The following is a 21,477-nucleotide window of genomic DNA, read 5'->3' as shown; positions in this document are numbered from 1 at the left end:
TTCTGTTATTGGTTCTCACTCTCTCCTGTTGCAGCAGGGACCCCAATAAAGCCTCACCAGAAAAAAAAAAAAAAAAGAACAAAAAGCTGACGATCCTAAAATGTTTGGGTAGATTTTCACCCAAGTTGTCATTTTTGAAGTAGGAAATTTCATCTCTTCAGCCCATGCAAAAGTCTCTTGGGAGTCCATGTTAGGCAACACAAAGGTAGGCAATTCTTCAGGGTGTCAGGCTGGGCTATGTGAACTGTCAGTCAACATGTATTCATCCACACATTTAAGTCAGAGAAAATAAAGACAGTTTAAAATTTGAACATCAAGTCAGAAGTATAAATAAGGGGATGGCATTTGGAATTGACAATAACTTGCTATCAAAGTCTTTTTCAAATGGGGAATTCTTGGTACTTGTTCAAGAGTTAATAGCAACAGACTTTACTATAATGGAGATATGATGATTCCTCTTAACAACGCAGAGAGAGCTAGTGATTAAAGTATTATTTATTGCCCAGAGATGATAGAAAGTTCATGCCTAAGCACACTGGTTCCAGTTTATTTATTCAGTGAAAAATTTTGCTTTGGGAAATAAACTGAGACAACTTAGGTTAGAGAGGAAAACAAGATGTGTGGATGTACTTATATTTTTATACAACACTTTATCAACTGTGAGTTTTTGTCTCATACCAGAAACAAATGTGGAAATGAAGCAGATCAATCTAAAGTCTCTTTGGTAGACTAAGGTTGTAGGACAGTAGAAATGAAAAACAACATAAACATGTCCCTTCAGTATATTTCATCATTGGCTGTGGGTTTAAAACCTGTTTAATAGTCTGAAGAGAAACTTAAGTACATCCAGAAACTGGATCAGTTAAGTTACACTCATCTCCAAAATACTCTCAGTAATGACATAAAAATTATTTTTAACTTTAAACAATTACATCAATCAAGTATAACTCTATTATCAGAATCAGCTAGAATTAGTCAGAAAACACGTGGTCTAAAATCTCAGTGAATTACGATAGCAAAGGTCAATTTTTACCAAAGCTATGTGTCTATCAGGAATTGTAAGTTTCAGCTGCATGTTGCCTCTTTCCAGAACTCAGGACTCTATCTGGAATATTGACGATTTTTGACAGAGAGAAACAAAACATGGAAAACTACCACAGGCCCTTAAAGCTTCTGCCTGAAATTTACACAGATCATTTACACCCATATTTCATTGCCTGGAGAAAGTTGCAAGACCACCCCTGCATTCAGAAGGGCTGAGACAAAAAATTTCCTCACAGGATGGGGACATCATGGAACCAGAACTCTATGGGAAGAAAAATTGGAACACAAGGCCATTCTATTTGATGCCGACACACTGCTGTGTTACAATCTTGTGCAGAGTTTTAGATATGTAAACCTCAGTCTTCCATTGGCCAAAATACATTATACACTCTATGAAGTGATCATTCCAAATTAAAAGACCTTCCACAAGAAAAACATGAACAGGGGAGCTATTCATGCACTATGTCTGTATTTAGTGAACAATATTCCATCCTCTGGAATTCTAAATATGTTTGCCCCATCTTACCATGCAAATTCTTTCTTTCACTATCTCTATGCTTTAGGTTTACATTTTACATTTTATTACATTTTAGAAGTTGAAATGAGGCAATAATTATATTGGTTAAATACAGATTGGCTGAAACTGGAACTGAAACCTCAGTAGTCCGGATACCCACTCTGCTACTTACTAGTTATGAAAATTTGGCCACCTGACTTAGCTTTTCTGTATTTCAGTTTTCCTGTCGGACAAGGAGAGTCATATTATCTTTATCATGGTATTGCTTTGAAACTTTAAAGAGATAGCACACGGAAATGCACTAGAGCACTTCCTGGCACCCAAGAAACCCCGTTTAAGTGAAGATGATGGTCTGAAGTTGAAGGGAAATCTCCCATGTGACTAAAAACAACTTACTAGAAAATGCAAATATGATCAATGTATAATTTGGCATTCTCAGTCTGAGGAATAATTACCTACATTTTTTTTCTTGAAAAACACTATTGAAATCAGTTTGAATAAGTCGAGAGATAATCAATGAACTAATATAAGACTCTAATATACATATTATTGATGCATTCTCCAACTGGAAGAATCAAGTTTAACATTGAGGTCAGTCATATAGAGGTTGGACTAAGTAAGACAGTGGTATCACATGCTACACCTAACATCAATTATTTTACACTCAAGAAGAAAATGACAGAAATTTTGCCAACAATTTGCCCTTCAAGCATTTGGTTTCCCAATCATCCCCTCTCATCTTGATCTTCAGGCTGATCTCTCCGTAGATTTATTCCCTTCTGCTTAAGAACACGTCCCCAAAAGAAAACCCTGTATGTGACACTGCTCACTCTTCAGCCGCCATCCTGTATCTTCATATTTCACTTTAAGAATTACTGAAGAAATTTTTTAAAACAATCAACTGTTGAACACATGCAATTTGATACATCATGGAAACTTTGCTTTGGTTGTCCAAGTCTCTTCCTATATTCTAAATCCTCACTTTCCTTCACTTTTTGAAAACATGTAACACGCTTGACCAAAATCTCCTTATTGAAAGGAGATCCTTCCTCTTTCATATATGATATCTCAAAGCTTAGATTAGTCCCCTCAGTAAATCTTTCCTTGTTCTATATTCCTGAGTCTCCAGCAAAAGTACAATATTAAATAAGATAATAAAGATGATGGTATATACATTAATAAAATATATTACTAATGCAATAGCTGGTTAAAAAATGAAAATGGTATTAAATGTTCAACTTGCAAGAGTGAAAAAAAACTAGAAAATCTTACTGAAGAATGAGATACAACATTGAACAAATGGAAATATATTCTTAGATGAGAAGGTCTACAGTAAAAACAAAAGCCAAGACTCCCCCAAATTTTATATTAATTTAATGCAATATCTATCATAAACTTAAGGTATATTTTTTACATGTTTTTAAAACTAGAAAAATTCAGTTTAAATATAGAATAAAGTTAGCAAATGTGGCCTAGAATATTAGAGGGAAACAAAGAAAATAGAAGGATGGAAGTAGGTAGTTTACTTTAGGTATAGCTTGGGCTTTCCTGGTGGCTGAAATGGTAGAGTCTGCCTACAGTGAAGAGACCCGGGTTCAATCTGGAACAGGAACTTCTCCTGGAGAAATAAATGGCACCCCACTCCAGTATTCTTGCCTGGAATATCCCATGGAATGAAGAGGCTACAGTCCATGGAGTTTCAAGGAGTCAGACACAACTGAGCAACTTCACTTTTTTAAATGTACTTGAAAACCACTAAAATAAAAACAGCTTGGGGCTGACAGAGGAAGAGAACAAGAAGAAAACACGAGGCAAGGCCTGCTCAGGAATGCCCAGGGAAACTAATTCTGGTTATTTTCTCTTGAGAGAATTGTTTCCTGATGTGAACTTAGACAAAATTATATTACTGAGAGATCATGCAATTTATGGTAAAGAACTAACCACACTTCCAGCTTAAGTCACCAAATAAAGTACCTGTTGGGACCGACTGATATCCTGTTAATGATACTAAGAAAAATTTTTAAAGATATTATACTTCTTTCTTATACTGCAGAAACCCACAGAAATGAGCATTTCTCAACCTATGTATCAGAGGTCCACTGTACCAAAATAAAACTTCAGAGATCCATTTACTGCTCCATGATCAATTAATTGTTAGCTATGACTGAGCCATCTCTCCTGAGTCTAGACAATTACACCTACCACAAAGAGGGTTGCTAATAATAAATGAGACTATTTATGTAAAAAAGCCCTGGGCATAATACTTAGCATATATAAAATTTTTGGTGTATTGGTTTGCTTTGGGCTTGGTGATAAATGTCCAAAATAATTCCAATTTTCTAAAGTTTCACATCTCTTATAAACCACTTGGGCTATGTTCCTTTCTATTTCTTTAGTAAACCAAATCCCAACTCTGATATGTCTGAGTTTTCTTTGGCACATAAAGTTCATTAGTTTTATAGCAAACAGATTTTGGGCCATAGTCATTTAACCTCCAGCTTTTGGACTGAATGTATTCTGCTGAGAAAAAAAAAAAAAAATGCCCCAAACTTGTTTATTCAGCAGTATAACTTCAAGAAACGTTAATAGCCCTACCAGCCAAGAATAAACCTGTTAGATTTTGCTTATGGAATCTGCTATCACAGCTTCTAGTTATTACTCTCTCAAGAGTCTGGGTAAAGCATTGTGCTCTGTGCTCATGATTCATCTTCCTCAGTGTGAACAGTGAGTGGCAAGATTATAAAATACGAGCTTGAAAAATAAGTTGAATTTTCAGTGAGAAGTTTAGCCTTGTTAAGCATGCAATCGGCATAATTTCAGAAAGAGAACAGAACAATTTGCTTCTTTGCATAAATAATTTAAGAATCAGCCACTCTGGTAGCAGCCACAATGAATGTAAATTGCTCTTTCTGCAGATTTAAGTTCTCTGGCATCAATAATAAGACACTTTGACCATAGAGATCTCAGTTGCAGGCAACACTTAGGAGATAAAGTTTCCAATTCAAATATCTCCTGTTTATTTCAGACTGTTTTTTAAACACTTGTTTTAAATGTTAGTGATACAAAATCATTTGTTACATAAAAAGAAATGGTAGAAAAATTAAAATACAAGGTAGAAAAATTAAAATACAAGGTAGAAAAATTAAAGCATTCATGGAGGGGTTAATAAAGTCAAATCTACATGGTTTCAATAAATTTATTATTTATGTGGATAATCTTGAGGGGTTTTTTTTTTCCTGCTTTTACCTTCTCTATTGAATAAAGAAGAGTGAAAACTCACTGTCTAGAAAATACAAGCTTATGGGCTAGACCAAGAGGTCAGAGTAAACAAAGTCAAAGTAAACACATAGGCTTTGTGTAGAACTTAAGTGTTATACATCTTTAGTGTAGAAGGGAGTGTAATAATTCCCTTGAGTTTATGGAGTTTTTCCTTTATTCCTTTATATTCCTGTCATTCTGGTAGAAAATAAAGTCCCAGCGTGATAAAAATCTTCTGATTCATACACACGGATGCCTACATACATGCCCCTCTTGATTCAGATGAAGGGTAGCTCTACCAGAATCTGCCCCAGCCCCCAACTCCCCCTCTCCCCAACCCAAGGAGCTTGTTGGCACTTTTTGCAATGCTGAACTGAAGTATATAGAGTTTCCCTGGTCATTACTTACTAAATGACAATATTGCTCTCCTCTCTACTTAACAACCGGACAACAACCCTACCCATTTAAAACCAACCCCTCCGCAGGAAGGGAGAGCAGCTATCACATACAGTAACCAAATTATCAACTACTGGATATTGTCTTGTGGAACAGAGCACGTTAAAAATCTCCAATATGGCATTACTGTCATAATTACCCCTTTGCAGCTTACTTTAAGAATAAGCAGAAGCAAGAATCTATCGTTCTCAAACAGGAAAAGAGAAACAAAGACTTATCCTCTCCCTGAGCTCACCTTTTCAGTAACTGTGGGGTTTCTTCGAGTAGATATGCCGGTAATTAGATAGTTGGGTATTCTTTTCCTCCTCTTCTTAGTTCTCTCAACCTCCTAATGATTGTCCTGAAGTTAACCCCCCCTACCACCTTTTTAGTATTATGAAATACTTCAGTCATACATAAGGAAAATAAAATGGAGTCTCACCTACCGACTAGCTAAGGAAAGAAAAGTAATAAGTAAAACTGAGGTCACTATGTCGTCTGCCTCCACACATTCCTGGGCTTCTCTGCGTGGTGGGAACCACTCGCTTACTTATGTTATTTGTCATTCTCATGTATTTTAAAACAGTTTTATTGTTAGTATATGATGTACATACCAATCAGCTTTTGAATTACTAATAACCTTGACTAATTACCTTGTCACTGTTTATGTGGGAAAAAATAAATTTCTACTATTTTGAGACTTTGTGCCACTTGAAGCCAAATGTAATTCTAACTAATAATATCTTCACCTATTTTTCAGGTTGTGCAATTTTCTTTTTTGTTTATTATTGTTGTTGTTGCTTTATTTTCTTTTTTTTTTCCTCTTTTCTCTTTTTTGTTTGTAATCGTGTTTTATAAGTTCTGCACACAAAATTTCATTGACTATATGTATGTTACATTTAATACCTATCAGTAAAGGAGGCTGCATATCCAAGACTCACAAAAAGTTGTGATTTTCATTGCAGTTGAGCATGTCATTATTCAAGATTTATAAATTTTCAACCTCATTTTTCTGTTCTCGAATTCTGCATGATGATGATTAAGGATATTTGAAGAATGAAGATCAGATATATCTGTGTTTGAATACAAACTCTGAAATTAGCTAGTTAATTCATATTAAGAAAATTACCAGAAATAAACCTAAGCACCTATGGGTACCTTATTTTTGGCAAAGGAAGCAAGAATATACAATGGGGCAAGGACGGCCTCTTCAATATGTGGTGCTGGGAAGAACTGGACAGCTACATGTAAAAGAATGAAATTAGAATACTTCCTAACACCATACACAAAGATAAACTCAAAATGGATTAAAGATCTAAATCTAAGCCCAGAAACTGTAAAATTCTTAGAGGAAAATATAGGCAGAACACTCAACGACATAAATCAAAGCAAGATTGTCTGTGACACACCTCCAAGAGTAATGGAAATAAAAACAAAAGTAAACAAGTGGGACCTAATTAAACTTAACAGCTTTGCAAAGCAAAGGAAACTGTAAGCAAGGTGAAAAGACGACCCTCAGAACGGGAGAAAAAAAAATTTTTTTTTAATTTTTTTATTAGTTGGAGGCTAATTACTTTACATCATTACAGTAGTTTTTGTTATACATTGAAATGAATTAGCCATGGATTTACATGTATTCCCCATCCCAGTCCCCCCTCCCACCTCCCTCTCCACCCGATCCCTCTGGGTCTTCCCAGTGCACCAGGCCCGAGCACTTGTCTCATGCACCCAACCTGGGCTGGTGATCTGTTTCACCCTAGATAATATACATGTTTCAATGCTGTTCTCTTGAAACATCCCACCCTCGCCTTCTCCCAGAGTCCACAAGTCTGTTCTATACATCTGAGTCTCTTTTTCTGTTTTGCATATAGGGTTATCAATACCATCTTTCTAAAGTCCATATATATGTGTTAGTATACTGTAATGGTCTTTATCTTTCTGGCTTACTTCGCTCTGTATAATGGGCTCCAGTTTCATCCATCTCATTAGAACTGATTCAAGTGAATTCTTTTTAATGGCTGAGTAATATTCCATGGTGTATATGTACCACAGCTTCCTCATCCATTCATCTGCTGATGGGCATCTGGGTTGCTTCCATGTCCTGGCTATTATAAACAGTGCTGCGATGAACATTGGGGTGCACGTGTCTCTTTCAGATCTGGTTTCCTTGGTGTGTATGCCCAGAAGTGGGATTGCTGGGTCATATGGCAGTTCTATTTCCAGTTTTTTAAGAAATCTCCACACTGTTTTCCATAGTGGCTGTACTAATTTGCATTCCCACCAACAGTGTAAGAGGGTTCCCTTTTCTCCACACCCTCTCCAGCATTTATTGCTTGTAGACTTTTGGATAGCAGCCATCCTGACTGGCATATAATGGTACCTCATTGTGGTTTTGATTTGCATTTCTCTGATAATGAGTGATGTTGAGCATCTTTTCATGTGTTTGTTAGCCATCTGTATGTCTTCCTTGGAGAAATGTCTGTTGAGTTCTTTGGCCCATTTTTTGATTGGGTCATTTATTTTTCTGGAGTTGAGCTGGAGCAGTTGCTTGTATATTTTTGAGATTAATCCTTTGTCTGTTGCTTCGTTTGCTATTATTTTCTCCCAATCTGAGGGCTGTCTTTTTCACCTTGCTTATAGATTCCTTTGTTGTGCAAAAGCTTTTAAGTTTCATTAGGTCCCATTTGTTTATTTTTGCTTTTATTTCTGAAATTCTGGGATGTGGGTCATAGAGGATCCTGCTGTGATATATGTCAGAGAGTGTTTTGCCTATGTTCTCCTCTAGGAGGTTTATAGTTTCTGGTCTTACATTTAGATCTTTAATCCATTTTGAGTTTATTTTTGTGTATGGTATTAGAAAGTGTTCTAGTTTCATTCTTTTACAGGTGGTTGACCAGTTTTCCCAGCACCACTTGTTAAAGAGGTTATCTTTTTTCCATTGTATATCCTTGCCTCCTTTGTCGAAGATAAGGTAACCATAGGTTCGTGGATTTATCTCTGGGCTTTCTATTCTGTTCCATTGATCTATATTTCTGTCTTTGTGCCAGTACCATACTGTCTTGATGACTGTGGCTTTGTAGTATAGTCTGAAGTCAGGCAGATTGATTCCTCCAGTTCCATTCTTCTTTCTCAGGATTACTTTGGCTATTCGAGGTTTTTTGTATTTCCATACAAATTGTGAAATTATTTGTTCTAGTTCTGTGAAAAATACCGTTGGTAGTTTGATAGGGATTGCATTGAATCTATAGATTATTTTGGGTAGTATAGCCATTTTGACAATATTGATTCTTCCAATCCATGAACACGGTATATTTCTCCATCTGTTTGTGTCCTCTTTGATTTCTTTCATCAGTGTTTTATAGTTTTCTATGTATAGGTCTTTTGTTTCTTTAGGTAGATATACTCCTAAGTATTTTATTCTTTTTGTTGCAATGGTGAATGGTATTGTTTCCTTAATTTCTCTTTCTGTTTTCTCATTGTTAGTGTATAGGAATGCAAGAGATTTCTGTGTGTTAATTTTATATCCTGCAACTTGACTGTATTCATTGATTAGCTCTAGTAATTTTCTGGTGGAGTCTTTAGGGTTTTCTATGTAGAGGATCATGTCATCTGCAAACAGAGTTTCACTTCTTCTTTTCCTATCTGGATTCCTTTTACTTCTTTTTCTGCCCTGATTGCTATGGCCAAAACTTCCAAAACTATGTTGAAGAGTAGTGGTGAGAGTGGGCACCCTTGTCTTGTTCCTGATTTCAGGGGAAACGCTTTCAATTTTTCACCATTGAGGGTGATGCTTGCTGTGGGTTTGTCATATATAGCTTTTATTATGTTGAGGTATGTTCCTTCTATTCCTGCTTTCTGGAGAGTTTTAATCATAAATGGATGTTGAGTTTTGTCAAAGGCTTTTTCTGCATCTATTGAGATAATCATATGGTTTTTATCTTTCAATTTGTTAATGTGGTGTATTACATTGATTGACTTGCGGTTATTAAAGAATCCTTGCATTCCTGGGATAAAGCCCACTTGGTCATAATGAATGATTTTTTTAATATGTTGTTGGATTCTGTTTGCTAGAATTTTGTTAAGGATTTTTGCATCTATGTTCATCAGTGATATTGGCCTGTAGTTTTCTTTTTTTGTGGCATCTTTGTCTGGTTTTGGAATTAGGGTGATGGTGGCCTCATAGAATGAGTTTGGAAGTCTACCTTCTTCTGCAATTTTCTGGAAGAGTTTGAGTAAGATAGGTGTTAGCTCTTCCCTGAATTTTTGGTAGAATTCAGCTGTGAAGCCATCTGGTCCTGGGCTTTTGTTTGCTGGAAGATTTCTGATTACAGTTTCAATTTCCTTGCTTGTGATCATTTTGTTAAGATCTTCTATTTCTTCCTGGTTCAGTTTTGGAAAGTTATACTTCTCTAAGAACTTGTCCATTTCTTCCAAGTTGTCCATTTTATTGGCATAGAGCTGCTGGTAGTAGTCTCTTATGATCCTTTGTATTTCAGTGTTGTCTGTTGTGATCTCTCCATTTTCATTTCTAATTTTGTTAATTTGGTTCTTCTCCCTTTGTTTCTTAATGAGTCTAGCTAATGGTTTGTCAATTTTAGAATGGGAGAAAATTATAGCAAATGAAACAACTGATGTAGGATTAATTTCCAAAACAATATAAGCAGCTCACACAACTCTATTCCAGAAAAACAAACAACCCAATTAAAAAGTGGGGAAAACACCCACATCTCACCAAAGAAGACATACAGATGGCTAACACATGAAAAGATGCTCAATATCACTCATTATCAGAGAAATGCAAATCAAAACTACAGTGAGATATCACCTCATACTGGTCAGAACAGCGATCATCAAAAAGTCTACAAACAATAAATGCTGGAGAGGATATGGATAAAAGGGAATGCTCTTGCACTGTTGGTGATTGAGAATGCAAACTGATACAGCCCCTATGGAAGACAGTATGGAGATTCCTAAAAAAAAAAAAAAAAAAAACTAGGAATAAAGCCACCATATGACCCAGCAATCCCACTCCTAGGCATATACCCTGAGGAAACCAAAATTGAAAAAGACATATGCACCCCAGTGTTCATTGCAACACTATTTACAATAGCTAGAACATGGAAGCAACCTAGATGTCCATCGACAGATGGATGGATAAAGAAATTGTGGTACATATACACAACGGAATATTACTCAGCCATAAAAAAGAACACATTTGAGTCAGTCCTAATGAGGTGGATGAACCTAGAGCCTATTATACAGAGTGAAGTGAGTCAGAAAGAGAAAGATCAATATCATATATTAATGCATATATATGGACTCTAGAAAGATGGTACTGAAAAATTTATTTACAGGGAAGCAGTGGAGAAACAGACTTATGGACATGAGAGGGGAGGAGAGGGTGAGATGAATGGAGAGAGTAACATGGAAACCTACATTACCATATGTAAAATAGAGAGCCAATGGGAATCTGCTGTGTGACTCAGGAAACTCAAACTGGGGCTCTGTATCAACCTAGAGGGGTGGGGTGGGGAGGGAGATGGGAGGGAGGTTCAAAAGGGAGGGGATATATGTATACCTGTGGCTGATTCATGTTGAGGTTTGACAGAAAACAACAAAATTCTGTAAAGCAATTATCCTTCAATTAAAAAATTAATTGAGCTAAGAGAACTAATTTGGAAAAAACACAATAGTGAATATTGCACAGAATAAGCACTTAATAATTGGTAGCTTCCATTATTTTTGGTACTATTATTTTCATTTATCTGGAGGGAAGTAAGCAGCAGTCATTTTATGTTGTGTACATCAATTCTGACCCCTGGGATACACCCTAACCCCTGGCTCTTTCATTGACTATAACATTTCCCTTTTCTAGGCTGCATTTCAGGTTTTGCCAAAGAAGACAGGATGAAAAATTATATGAAAAGATATCAAAGGAGAAAACTCATAATATCAACAGCAATCATTAACAATAATAACCTCAAGATACTAGAAGCTGTCCTCAGAAGAACTTCATAGCTATTGCACAATTTAATCTCTGCAATACTCTCTAAGGTAGTTATCATTCTACCAAAAGCTATTCCACTTGCTCAAAGTTACACAGAAATGAAACAGAAGAGAGAAAACTAAAACTTAGGTTTCTTTGACACCAAAATCCTTGTTCTTACTCCATAGACAACAGTTTGAAAAGACAGATGGAAGCTGTGGAACCATTTTCACTCCCTCAATAATGAAAGAACACTACTAAAGGAAAAACACACTCCAGCCTTTGTATTCCCTTATGCCCATTCCGACCATTGGCTTTGATTCAACTGCACCATCAGTTCAGTCAGAACAATAGTCAAGTCCAACACTAGTCTCTACCAATTTACTTTTTGTTCACTTTAGCAGATTTGTAGCAGGCAAAGTTTGAGTGAAAGTTGTAAAAAGCATGGTGAACACGATTATGCTTTTGCATTTGGAATCTTTTCATTGTGCTGGAAACAGCCTTATCTTAGTCATAAATACACATGTACACAAAATAAAGTAAAAATAAAAATGATAAATAACAAGTCACTCCATCTCCCTGAATCAGTTTCCTCATAAGCTCAATGATGGTTTGGTAGGATGGTCTCAAGAGCTGGAGTTCAGGGGTAAAAGAGAAAAAGGAAAAGAACATTTTCAAGTTTTTTTGAAGGTGACCCTCCTGATTAAGTGATAAAAAGCTAAAATACTAAAAGGGAGTATGTTTCTTATGCTTTGGGTGAGGCAAAAGAAAAATTTTAAAGAGTAATTATATACTTTATGATATACTTCATTTAATTATATACTTTGTGATATACTTCATTTAAAGGAATCAAATGTGTTTAATTTTTTTTTCTTTCTGTTGTTGTTGTTGTTGTTTTGCATCTCATCTCCAATAAACACCTGTAGCTGAGGCTTAAAATTTCTTCAGCGTCCCTGGAGCCTGTGGTACTGCATGTGATGAACCAAGTGGAACAAGAAATAAGAGTATAACAGGAGCTGTCAGACCCTTTTTAATTTTGTTTCAAGTCAACAGAGTTCTCCACTGGTTGACTTCCCATTGCAGGAATGAAAAATAGAACATCCATTTATATACTCATTAAGAAGCTTTTCTGCCCTCTACTTACATACCACAAACGACAATGAGATTTCCCACAGAACAAAAGAAAAAGCTTTCAGACCCCAGCAGTGACTTCAAAGAGTGAACACAGGAGAAGACAGTTGTCTGCAGCAGCATCCCTTCCCAGGTCTGCAGTGTGATTTATGACAGGTCACCCTCTTCCTTGCATTTTAGTGTCCCTAGATGCCACTAAGGTGTTAATAACGCTTATCACTGATCCCCTTGGGCAAGGTTAGGAGGCTATTGAGAAAAGACTATAAATCAGTGAGTTACCAAATGAGGTGTTCTGGAGATACACAGCCCCCTAATACTTTCAGAAATACTATTACAGAGAGCCTAGGGCGCACCCCGGCCCAGCCCTGCCCCGGACGACATACACGCCCCCTCCCAGTGGTGCTGCACTGTGCCCACGTGCACAATTCTCTCCACCCTCTCACACACAGAATCATCTGCCCTCCATCCAGAAGAACTGGAGCAGAAAGAGGAATAGTTTGATCATCTCTGTACTCTACTTCTTGTAAAGTTGTAAATTCCTGACCATAAAATCAGACCACATAGTATGAAAGCCAGGCCACAGGCTAGCCTCCTTCTGGCTAGCGGCTTGAAAACAGTTCAATTAAATGGACATTTCTAGCTCTTTGCCTGTGTGCCAGCATCCCACAGCAGACACACTCTGAATAGGGGAAGTCCATAGAGGGAAGGGCAGGTGACTGAAGGAATAAAGTGCCCTCTGCTTACAAAGATTATCTGGTGTATTAGTTAGGGACTTTCAGATAAAGAGAACCAATGGAAAGTATGTGTATCTGTGTGTGGAGACAGATTTACTTTAAGGAACCGGTTTACACAACTCCTGAAGGCTGCAGGTACAAAACCTACAAGGTGGGCCAGCAGGCAGGAGCCTGGGAGGGGAGCCAGCGCTGTAGTTCAGGTCTGAAGGCTGTCCACCGGCTGAATTCCTTCTTGCTCAGGAGGTCACCCTTCTGTTGACCGTCCACTAAAGAGATGAGACCCACCTACATTATGGGGGCTTCCCCAGGGGCTTGGTGGTAAAGAATACGCCTGTTGCTACAGGAGATGTTGGCTCGATCCCTGGTTGGGAAGATGCCTTGGAGAAGGAAATGGTGACCCTCTCCAGTATTCTTGCCTGGAAAATCCCATGGACGGAGGAGCCTGGCGGGCTACAGTCCATGGAGTTGCAAAAGAGTCAGACACGATTAAGTGACTAAACAACAACAACCCACATTATGGATGGCAATCTGTGCTATTCAAAGTCCATAAATTTAAATGTTAATCTCGCCCACAAAAACACAGCTTCCCAGAAACATCCAGAGTCATGTTTGACCAACTATCCAGGCACTGTGACCCAGCCACATCAACACCTAAAATTAACTATCACACCTTGTAACTATGTATTTGCACCTCCCTTTCATCTGTTAGGCTGAGGAAGCAAAGGGTACGAGAGGGTCTTCACTGTCTTTGTTTAAAGCCTAGCCCAGTACTTGATGTGCAAAAAAATGTTCATTAAACTGAAAAATGCTGGGTCTTGAGTCAGTACTCTTTACGCGTTCCTGTTGTCGTTCAGTCACTGAGTCATGTCCAGCTCTCTGCAAGCCGGACGGCAGCATGCCAGCCTCCTCTGTCCTCCGCTATCTCCCACAGTTTGCTCAGCCTCATGTCCATTGTGTTATAATTCTATCCGACCATCTCATCCTTTGCTGTGCTCTTCTCTTTAGGCTCCTACACAGTATAACCTTAAGAGTCTTCCTTGTGAAGTTTGTTTTTTTTTTTAATGTTTTAAAACTTTATTTCAACATAACTATACTTACAGAAATAGGCATATTGGTTAATAGAATGCAATTTAACTTATCCTACACAATTTGAACCAAAAAACTTGGTACATGGTTTGCTTTAAAAAAGAAAGAAAAAGGATTTGCAGTCTGGTTTATTTTTATCTATTACAAAAGTATATAAAAGATCTTCCATCAAATGCTGCAGAAGTAAATAGCATGAACCTTGAGAAATTAAACTTCGGTTTGTCTCTGAAAAATAACATGTATTGCACTGTACAAATTAATAAAGTTGGTGCAACAAAACACTGTTGTGTTGTCTCAATGCCAGTTCATAAAGTTCAATTAAGAATGGATGCTGATGAAAATGGAGAGTCTATGTATACATGTGAAAATATAAAAGCCATCCAATCTAGTCTGAATTAAAACTAGCAGTCCAGTTCACCTGCTGAGGTCAACAAGGAAACTGCACAGTAGCTATTTTTCTGATTTGTGCAAAAAAGAAAATGATGTTTCATTTTTCTTGTGAAGTTATTTAGTGAAAGTTTATCTCTTATGGATGGCACTGTGTCTCCCCCCAAATTCACATGTTGAAACTCTAACCCCCAATGTGATTATAGCTTGAGATGGGGCCTTTAAAGAGGTCGTAATAGTTAAATGAGGTCATGAGGGTGGGACCCTAATATGACAGGACTGGTGTCCTCACACGAAGATGAAGAGACAGTGAGAACACAAATACAAGGAAAAAGGCCACTTGAGGACAGAGTGAGAAGGGTCCTGTCTGCAAGCCAAGGAGGAAGGCCTCAGGAGAAACCAATCCTGCGAGTAATGTGATCTTGGACTTTCAGTCTCCAGAACTCCAAAAAAAAAAAAAATCTCTGTTGTTTAAGTCATCCAGCCTGTGGTATTTTTTTTGTGGCAGTCCTGGCAGACTAATGTTCCCTCCAACACACTTTTCCCCAATTCATTAACAAACAAACCCGTCCAGTCCTGGCTCTGGATCAGAATAGGGGCCTGCAAAAGTCGCAATGAAGGAAAAACAGTTGGTTTGAACTGCATGGAGCCAGTATAATATCTGAATTGGACAGAAATTGCAATAAGGTTCCTTTAAGGAAGCAAAATAAAAATCTAGAAGAGTTAGATATATACACATTGGCTTCCTCTCCAAACCTGCAGAATACAAGGTACATTTTCATTTTCCCAGAGTAATAAATGGCATAGTCTCCTTCCTGGATTTATTTTTTTAATAACTCAGAAGAGTTTTAGGAATATTAGTCACTCATGCCTCAGTCTGAATTTGTAGTAATCTGCATTCTTAAATCACTGAAACCTGAAGAAAAGAGGGAGCAAAACATAATTCTGAATTCAAAGATCTTTAGTAAGGTGATACAGAGAATTATTTAATGTAGCCTTATGTCAGAAACTGGGCTTCCCTAGTGCCTCAGATGCTAAAGAACCTGCCCACATTGCAGGAGACCCGGGTTCAACCCCCAGGTAGAGAAAATCCCTTGGAAAAGGGAAAGGCAACCCACTTCAATATTCTCCCCTGGAAAATTCCATGAAAAGAGGAGACCAGTGGGCTATAGTCCATGGGGTCGCAAAGAGTTGGAACAACTGAACCGCTAATACCTTCACTAAGTCAGAAACTAGGGACTTCTTCCAAAATTTATCTAGGGTTGGCCTTATTATCCCCTGCATCTCACTGACAGGCCAGAGTTAAAGAACTTCAAAAAATAAAATACAAAATTTCATGACCATTAAGTTTCTGTCTTTCAAAATAAAATCAAGAAGAACTTTAATGCCACTGAATCTCCTTTAAGAATTGTTTATTCTCATTATTCCTCTAAAATTTATCAGGCTTTCCTATCTATCTTAGTTCCTTTGCTGTCCACAGTATTTTCTTCAAAAAGGGCTCTTGGCTTCCCTGCCTACGTTAGCCATCTAAATCCTCATTATCCTTGAAGATACAAGTGAACCACCAGAACCACTGTGAAGCCTGCATTGACCAGTTCAACAGAAAATTCCCTAGCATCCTTCAACTCTTTTAGCTCTTTTTAGTCTTTTGACACTTGAAATATATACAAAACACCAACTGCCTTCTCAGACATTCATATTAATCCACCAATTAGATAATAAGTTTTTCATATCAGGGAACATTTTGTACATTTAACTGCAGGCCACATGAAACACTAAGGCTCAAACACATAATGTCTTCAAAATCTCTGCACTGACTTGTGAGTAGATAAGTGATGAAACAGCAGTCTATCCTTGCTCCCAACAATCTGCTTGCTCTTTAAGCTTTCATGCTTTTAATGATGTTTGGTATGGGAATATATGCTATATGGAATGTCTGATGTGTAAGGAAGTAAGGCACCAGAGAATTCTAACATGTTATGGAACTTCCTTTTACTTGGTATTTTACATAATACAGATTTCTGCCTCCAACAGAGATCTGTATTCAAGGCTAGTGTTTTCGGGGACAATCCAATCATTTCTTCATAAAATATTATATTCTGATGTGTACCATTAACTCTGAGAAGTTCTGGAGATATAATAGTTCACATGCTGGGGAAGGAGAAGGGAGCAGGACAAATCATTTGTCTTCATGAAACTCCTAGTCCAGGCGGGAGACAGTCACCATGAAAAACTATACAAATGAAGACAATGGGAATGAGACCACAACCTGGGGCCTCTCCCTCAATCCATCTTTCCATTCATGTACTATTGCTATAATTGAAGTTCTCCAAAGGGAGTCATACCAATCTGTAAGAGCAGAGAGCAATGGAATTAGGTGAATGTGGCAGGCAGCATCTAAAATGTCCCACAGTGACCCTAACTTCTGGTATTCCCTCTCTGGTGTGTGAGCTGAATCTAGCGACTTACCTTTAGTAAAAAACACAGCAAAATTAGGTTTTAAAGATGATGATCTGTCCCTTGCTTTCACTCTTTCAATGGCCTTTATAGGCTCCTCAATTTGATGATGCAAACTACTATACTGTGAGTAGCCAGTGGCAAGGCAAGGAACTGAAATTTCGCAAGGAATGGAGGTAGGCCCTAGGCAGCAGCCTCTGAGGAACTCAGTCCTGCTAGAAACTACGTGAATGAGCTTAGAAGCAGAACCTCCCCCAGCCCTGGGGATGTGTATACCCCTGGCTGACACCTACATTACAGCCTGAGGTGTCCTCTGCCCTGGAAGACTTAGCTACATTGCACCCAGACTCTTATCCCCCAGAAACTTTGAAATAATATATTTGCTGATTTAGCTACATTTTTGGATACCATGTAACACATAATAGGTAACTAATAAAGTCAATCATATTGGGGAATATATTCCTGGGGATTCCCGTCATGTACTTTACAACAGGCATAAAGATGGAGAAGAGAATTTAGGCAGAAGAGAACATTCATGAAACGTAGTGTGCTGTGCTAAATATGTGGAGTTAAGAATTTAGGATTCTGTATTTGTTTTGTAAGTAAAACAAATTTATAGTAACCAAGGGGGAAAGGCAGCAGAGAGGATTAAGTTGGGATACTGGGATTAATATACTCACACTACTGTATATAAAATAGGTAACTAATAAGGACCTACTGTATAATACAGGGAACTCTACTCAATATCCTGCAATGGCCTATATGGGAAAATAATCTAAAAAAGAATGGATGTAAGTGTATGTGTAACTGATTTACTTTGCTGTACACCGCAAACTAACACAACAGTGTAAATCAGTGATATTCCAATACAATTAAGTTTAAAAAGCGAATTCAGTGCAAACTAGTACAGCCGCTATGGAGAACAGTGTAGAGATTTCTTTAAAAACTGGAAATAGGACTGCCATATGACCCAGCAATCCCACTTCTGGGCATACACACCAAGGAAACCAGATCTGAAAGAGACACATGCACCCCAATGTTCATCGCAGCACTGTTTATAATAGCCAGGACATGGAAGCAACCTAGATGCCCATCAGCAGACGAATGGATAAGGAAGCTGTGGTACATATACACCATGGAATATTACTCAGCCATTAAAAGAATTCATTTGAATCAGTTCTAATGAGATGGATGAAACTGGAGCCCATTATACAGAGTGAAGTAAGTCAGAAAGATAAAGACCATTACAGTATACTAACACATATATATGGAATTTAGAAAGATGGTAAAGGTAACCCTGTATGAAAAACAGAAAAAGAGACACAGATATATAGAACAGACTTTTGGACTCTGTGGGAGAAGGCGAGGGTGGGATGTTTCAAGAGAACAGCATCAAAACATGTATATTATCTAGGGTGAAACAGATCACCAGCCCAGGCTGGATGCATGAGACAAGTGCTCGAACCTGGTGCACTGGGAAGACCCAGAGGGATTGGGTGGAGAGGGAGGTAGGGAGGGGGGATCGGGATGGGGAACACATGTAAATCCATGGCTAATTCATGTCAATGTATGACAAAAACCACCACAATACTGTAATTAGCCTCCAACTAATAAAAATAAATAAAAAGTAATGATAATAATAATAAATAAATGCTCCAACCAAAAAAATAAATAAATCAATAAAAAAAATAAAAAGCGAATTCAGGATTCTAGCTTGAATTTATACCCTAAATATGTCAGTTCAGTTCAGTCGCTCAGGTGTGTCCGACTCTTTGCAACCCCATGAATATCAGCACGCCAGGCCTCCCTGTGCATCACCAACTCCCGGAGTTTACTCAAACTCATGTCCACCGAGTCGGTGATGCCATCCAACCATCTCATCCTCTGTCATCCCCTTCTCCTCCTGCCCTCAATCCCTCCCAGCATCAGGGTCTTTTCCAATGAGTCAACTCTTCACATCAGGTGGCCAAAGTATTGGAGTTTCAGCTTTAGCATCAGTCCTTCCAGTGAACACCCAGGACTGATCTCCTTTAGGATGGACTGGTTGGATCTCCTTGCAGTCCAAGGGACTCTTGAGAGTCTTCTCTAGCACCACAGTTCAAAAGCATCAATTCTTTGGCACTCAGCTTTCTTAATAGACCAGCTCTCACATCCATACATGACCACTGGAAAAACCATAGCCTTGACTAGACGGAACTTTGTTGGCAAAGTAATGTCTCTGCTTTTTAATATGCTATCTAGGTTGGTCATAACTTTCCTTTCAAGGAGTAAGCGTCTTTTAATTTCATATAGCTTTCCTTCCAAGGAGTAAGCATCTTTTAATTTCATGGCTGCAATCACCATCTGCAGTGATTTTGGAGCCCAAAAAAATAAAGTCTGACACTGCTTCCACTGTTTCCCCATCTATTTCCCATGAAGTGATGGGACCAGATGCCATGATCTTAGTTTTCTGAATGTTGAGCTTTAGGCCAACTCATTCACTCTCCTCTTTCACTTTCATCAAGAGGCTTTTTCGTTCCTCTTCCCTTTCTGCCATAAGGGTGGTATCATCTGCATATCTAAGGTTATGGATGGGAACATGACCCTAACTGCACAAATACTAATGTCCATAACATTTCCTAACCTAAATTTGCCTTTCATAAATTTAAGAGAAGAATTAGCTTAGAGCTAAGTTTCCTCCCTGAGCTAAAATCCCTGCCTATATTAAAACTTTGAAATTATTTTAGTGCAATCCCCCTTTGAGATGGACTGCTCGGTCACAGGTCCCGGGCCGGCGCTCTCACTCTGAGTACTCTGGCAGAACTGCTTCTGTGTGTCTGCTCGTCTTCTCATCCCTTTTGTTTAGTTTTTATATTCACATGAGATTTTAAACCAACAAATTATGACAAAGAATCAACATGATTCACCACAATGCTTCAAAAATAGTAAGAAAAAAAAAAGAAAAAAGAAAAAATTCAGTAAGGTATACTAAATTTTAGGAAGGTAGTTTCTACAGTCAAAGCATTCATTTTGTCTAAAAAAACAAAGATTCAGATCTCCAGTTTTATTGCCTCTTAATAGAACAGATAATAGAAACAAAGTGGGGGAAACAGCATTATCTATTCATGACAGATGTTTCAACATATTTTAACAACCTGGGTTGATATTTCCTTTTGTGTTCTTTTAAATAAAAACACAATTCAATTACTATACTGAAATACCTTATACCAATGGTTTTAAATACCTTATACCAATGCTTCTGTGGCTAAAAGCAATAGTTTAGTCTGATCCAAACCTGGCTTGAGAGAATATATCAAATCCTTCAGTACAGGGTTCCTTCCTTTCTATGTGAACGACTCATACTTGCATTTCTGGGTGTTTTCCCTAAGTAACCTCAGTTGTAATATTTTTACATGGCAAATGGTGCAGCTCTATAGCCCCAGTGTCTGTACACTACCAGGGATCTCTTTTGGAATTCATTCATCTTTTTAGCTGAGTGCATTGGGATAAAACAAAAATGGGTGTTACTGGGACTTCTCTGGTAGTTCAGTGGTTAAGACCTATGCCTCCACTGTAGGAGGAACAGTGTCGATACCTAGTTCAGGAACTAAGACCTTAGGACCCTGGGACAATCAAAAAACACAAAAAAAATCAGTGCTACCAGCTTCACCATAAGGAAATTGATGTAGTGAAATGCCTCCAAAACTGGATATGATCCTCGTTCTAGTCAGAAATATTCATTCTGAACCACCTTCCTTCCTCCTGCACACACATACCCTTCTCTTATCAGAGTCTCAAAGTTTTTGTTGAACTGGCAAAATAGTTTGGTATCAAATATTGTTTTACAATATTTATTGAGTTGAATAGACAGATAAACACCAGAATGCACTTTAGTTCCCAGTTAGTTCCCCTATCAAACCCTCTAAATTTATGGGATATTAGTCAAATAATAAATAGTTGGAATATTTTGTCATGATTCCATTATACATTTTTTATCATGTGTTTTACAAATGTGTCATAGAGGAAGAGAGGACCAGATTCTAGAAGTCTGAAAGATAACCCACATGTAAAGTACCTTAATTTGTATAATAAGCAACAAATCAGGTATCAGTTTAATAGTGGGTCACATGGTAGAAAAATATAGTGACAATTTTAGAGGGAAGAGATCTTTGGAAAACTTGATCAGCTTTATTTCTTCTTATGAGAACAAGAATTTAAATGGTTTTATTATACAATATGCTAAAAGTTATTCTTATCTCAGCTCTGTTACAGAAATCTAGGAGCATAAACACCTTATTAAATGGACTCCAGCATGGAACACTTAAAGCAAACCCAATCTGAAGATCATCACTCCCCAAGTCAAGGAAAAAATGGAATGAAAGGGCCATATCATAACAAGAGAAAACAGTAGACACTAGCAACAGATGATACAGTTCATTTGTTCATTTATTCACTTATTCATC

The sequence above is a fragment of the Odocoileus virginianus genome, chromosome 24 (genome assembly GCF_023699985.2).
Source record: "Odocoileus virginianus isolate 20LAN1187 ecotype Illinois chromosome 24, Ovbor_1.2, whole genome shotgun sequence".
Lineage (NCBI taxonomy): Eukaryota > Metazoa > Chordata > Mammalia > Artiodactyla > Cervidae > Odocoileus > Odocoileus virginianus.
This window is presented reverse-complemented; position numbering follows the sequence as displayed.